Genomic DNA, 4,486 nt, shown 5'->3' with positions numbered 1-4,486 from the left:
CGATATTCTAAGTTGAGAGAATCGAGATCCAGAAAGATCACAAGAGGATAGCTGGAAATAAACAAGTTGGTGGTTATTGAGGATGAATATGAAACCCAGTATCTAGATTTTTACAAAAAAAGTCAATTATATGAGCAGGGAATGAGGGACATAATAGTAGTTCATGCAAAAAACAAAAAAAGCATTTTTAGTTGAGCTACAAGCTATACACTGAGCAGACCTAGACTCAAAAGGCAACCAGAATGGCAAACATTGTCCCGGGAGGAATGATTTAAATCAATAAAGGATTTTTCGCCTGGAGGGACAGAAGACTTGGGTTGTACATCACAGATATTTTGACGGGCTGTCATGTGAAAGAGGAATTAGAAATAGTTTGTGTGAAGCCAGTTTTTGCTCAACCAAAGGATTATCTTTGAAACTAGGAATGTCCAAACATGGAAAAAACTGTTTTACCCAGGGGTGAGCTTTTCTGATTATCAGGATGATATTTCCACACTGAGCAAGAGGCCTCTCAGGTTTTTGAAATTCTCATAATCTATGATTCCCCACTCATTCGATGATTATGAAGGTGGAAAAGACGGCTGAAGAAGGTGAGCCCAGACAAAACTCCCTCCCTTGTATTCAAAGCCAAAATTCCACAACATGGTGGAGACTTGCTTGAGAAATCTGTCACTAAAGAACTAAACTTGGTGCCAATCTCTAAAGCCCTAATTCTCCTGGGCTCTGGTGTTTTGTATTGCCCCTACCTCTAGTTCAATTTCCATCTTGGCATAGAGGGTGAGAAGGCACAGCAGGACTTGTGGGAAAACGCTAAGGGGGAGGTGTCAGAGGCCAGAGTTATCGAACTTCTCAGATGTTTCATGAAAATATTGATATGAAACCAGTGAGTCTCGGAGAGAGCATACTTTCATTCCTTCTTAGGTCTTCCCTTGCTTGCTGTCTCTCTTTCTCTTTCTTTCCTATCTCTTAAATCTTCAACCACCTAGAAGGAGGGTTGGTGAAGGGGTGGGCGCAGGAGTAGATGCAGGGGTAGGCTCAAGGGTATGGACAGAGGGTGGTAATTTTAGATTGGAAGGTTAACACCTTATTGGCTGGGAGATCTGGGGAATGAGATAGGAGCCTTCATAGTTTGTGAATATGAAACAAACAAACAGAACAACTTGAGAATCATGTCCCTAAAACTGTGTCCCAGTGAAGATCTCAGGACACTGAAGAGAGCAGGACCTTGACTGGGATGCCGTATAGGATTTCACAGCAGTCTGAGCACCCCACTGAAGCCTCGTGGTTGGCCTTTCAGAGCAAACACAGTTATTTGCTCTGCTTTTCACTGCACACTGCCAAGAATCTCCACAGCCCCGTTGCTAGAAATTAGGCTTCCTACAGCTGCCATGGAATCAAACTCCATTCACTTCCCTCTGCAATGCTTCTTTCTTTCTGCTCTTGGCCAAATATAACCTGTTACTTCACAAAGTGACCTTTTCTTCCCTGCACCTCATTAGCTTCTCTTTCACTCCCACTATCACACACCGAGCTGTGTACAGCGGCATGTCTGCAACCTAGCTCACAAGAACTTTGTTAACACTTCTCTCCATGCCCTCTTCTTCAGTAATGTCCGCATCTGCACTATTAACCCTGGGACAGAAAAGTCAGAAATCTATTAGCTCTCCTCCTTGAAAGTCCTGTTTCACCTTGGAACAGAAAAAGCTTTCAAATGTGGCTTCCTGGGTTTTCCAATTTGCTGGTGGGTGGGTCTGGAGTGGGCATCCCGTCTGCACATCTGGCAGGGGCCCTTTCCAGCTTTTCCTCGTGACTCAGGATCAGTTTCTGACTGCGGGGTGGGACAAAGGCTCCTGAAGTTGCTGCAAGGCACCTCCCCCTGTGAGCAAAGATTGGTACAGCCCAAATAGTTTTCAGGTTAAGAAAGCCTGAGTCTTTGTTCAGCTGCACTCTGACTGAACAGTCTTGGTGAGGGTTACCTGGCCAAGAGCAGCAGCAGTGAGTCTCCTGGATAGCTCAGGTGAGTAGAGGGGGCAGTTGCAAACTTACTCTAGCGTTTTCTTTGCTGGATAACTAAGATGAAGAAACTTGAACTTTATAGTTAATCAAACTCCACAGCTGTACTTTTATGATTTATCTGGATAGAAGGTAAGTGCATAATAGCAGTTTGGAAATTTCAAAAAAAAAAAGTGTGTTGGGGGCTGGTTGTGGTTGTGTGGCAATGAGATTTTGGGGGGCTATCTGGTCAGTTTGTTTTTGTTTTTGTTTAATCTTCTACTTGAAATACCTGGTGAGAACAAACCCGGGAGGGGAGTAGGGTGGGGGGAGAAGCCTGACTGCCTGCCAGGGCTTCAGTCTAGCTCCTGCTGACCCGCAGTTGTGGGCAAATTATTGAACCACGGGCAAACCCTTGAAACCACACTGTGTGCAAAAGGCCCGTAAGCCCCAGCAGTGGTGCACACAGGCTTGCGCTGTTTCACAGGAGGGAGTGGCAGTGGAGGCAGCCTGCGTTCCTTGTCTGCACAGCCGGGGGCCCTCCTGCCTGGTGACAGGTTGCTCTTGGCTATTTGGTTTTCAGCCCCTAGACTGGTTTTCTCCTCTGATTCTTGCTTTGGTTTAAACTTTGCTTTGCAGTTGGGGCTCTGTTGAGCTCCCGGTTACCCTGCCACTGATATTCTAGGGGCTAACCGGGCTACTTGACCAGTGCAGGCTGGGGGGCAGGAAAAGGAATTGGAACTCTTAAGTTTGCTGAAAAGCACACTGGAAACTTCAACAAATTCTGCTGTTCTGACACTCACTTAGGTTTGTAGTAATGCTTTTATGAAATTCGGCTGATGTCTCATTTGCTAATCTTTTTTTTGTGAAATTAAGGACGTTATGTTGTGTGCTGTGGAGTCGATTCTGACTCATAGAGACCCTGTAGGACAGAGTGAAACGGCCCCATAGGGTTTCCAAGACTGTAATCTTTACAGGAGCAGATCGCCAGGTCTTTTCTCCCGCAGAGCCCCAGCTGGGTGAGTTCAAACCGCAGACTTTTTAGCTGGCTAACAGCTGATCGCTTAACCATTGCGCCACCAGGACTAAGTCTGTGGAGACTGATAATTAATTCTCTCATTCCTCTGGCAGTTTTGTGTGTGTGTGTGTGTGTGTGTGTGTGTGTGTATATATATACTTTGGATTTGAATAACTTTCTTTATTTGTTCTTAGAGTCCCTAGCAGGCTAGGAAAAAGCCGAAACACTTGTGTGGTCAGGAATAGGTTAAAAAGCAGGCTTTCCTTATCCTTGAGAGTTTTCAGTTCCTAAATTAAAAGCAGAAAAAGCCCCTTTGTGACCCCAAAACAGTGTTTCTTTGATTAGCCTTGATTTGAAATCATCTCACCTTCTGACAGCTTGCAATTCAAAAACAAAACTCCTAAGTACATTCTTGTAAAAAGAGGGCAATGAGGAATTTTTAAAACAATGTCCTGAGATTTTGTGTGTGCATGCTTTTTTTTTTTTTCTTCTTCCTTCTTCCCTTTTTAAAAATTGTGGTAAAAAGAGTCAGGAGATCTGAGTTTTATAAAGTGTCAGCTCTGTAACTCCATAACTTTGGGCAAGTTCCTTCACCTCTCTGCAAAATAAAGAAGTTGGGCAAAGAGATTTCTAAGTGTTCTTCCAGGGTAACATTCTATGAAAATCAAAACTAGATTCTCTGGGTCGGAATCAACTTGACGGCAACGGGTTTGGGTTTTTTGGTTTTAAGAGTATAAAATAAGACATATGATGAGCTTATTCAGCCAAAGGGGAAAAATCAGGTAAGGTGAAAGCTGGCAAAGGAGAGGTGGAATGGGGTGGGGGGTAGAGAATGGTGGAGGAGCCCTCGTGGCACAATGGTTAAGTACTCAGCTGCTAACTGAAAGGTTGGCAGTTCGAAACCACCCAGCAATTCCACGGGAGAAAGACTTGGCGATCTTTAAAGGTTACAGCCTAGAAAACCCTATGGGCAGTTCTATTCTGTCACATGGGGTTGGTATGAGTAGAAAATTGACTCAACAGCACCTAACAACAACAACAACAGCGAATGGCGGAAGGGCCTTTTGATACTTGTCTTTTAAATGTTGGTATGTGTCTTATTCGAAGCGTTGTGATGGTTTCCACTAAGGACAGAAAAAGGATTTACCGAATTTACAAAATGCCAAACAACAAGCAATTCCTAATAGTATTACCCAATATTGGCCTTGTCCTTAACAGGTAAAAAGTGTATTCACAGACTTAATTTCATCAGATGCTCGCAATTACACTGTGAGGTAGACAAGGAAGCCATCATATTCCCAATGTGCTTAGGGGGAAACTGAGACACAGAGATGTTATCTACACTAAATGGTGGCATTTGGGACTTGATTCTGGATCTCTTGTCTATCTGTGCTCTTTTTATGATTCTGAATTGCTTTTTTATTTTTTGATAGAGTTCTTCGGCAAAGGAATTAAAAAAAATTGTGTCTGGGCGCG

The 4,486-nt window shown here is 43.7% G+C and overlaps 1 protein-coding gene across 1 annotated transcript in view; it reads left to right on the top strand.

The window, feature by feature from the left end:
• The first annotated feature begins 1,985 nt into the window (after positions 1 to 1,985).
• CAPN6 (calpain 6) overlaps positions 1,986 to 4,486 on the top strand; it is a 23,588-nt gene continuing 21,087 nt past the window's right edge. Inside the window, exon 1 of the mRNA XM_004379777.1 lies at positions 1,986 to 2,017. The gene's annotated coding sequence lies outside the window, so the exon portion shown is untranslated. The remainder of the gene's footprint in view (positions 2,018 to 4,486) is intronic.

This window comes from Trichechus manatus, unplaced genomic scaffold (genome assembly GCF_000243295.1).
Source record: "Trichechus manatus latirostris isolate Lorelei unplaced genomic scaffold, TriManLat1.0 scaffold00068, whole genome shotgun sequence".
Taxonomy (NCBI): domain Eukaryota; kingdom Metazoa; phylum Chordata; class Mammalia; order Sirenia; family Trichechidae; genus Trichechus; species Trichechus manatus.
This window is presented reverse-complemented; position numbering and strand designations above follow the sequence as displayed.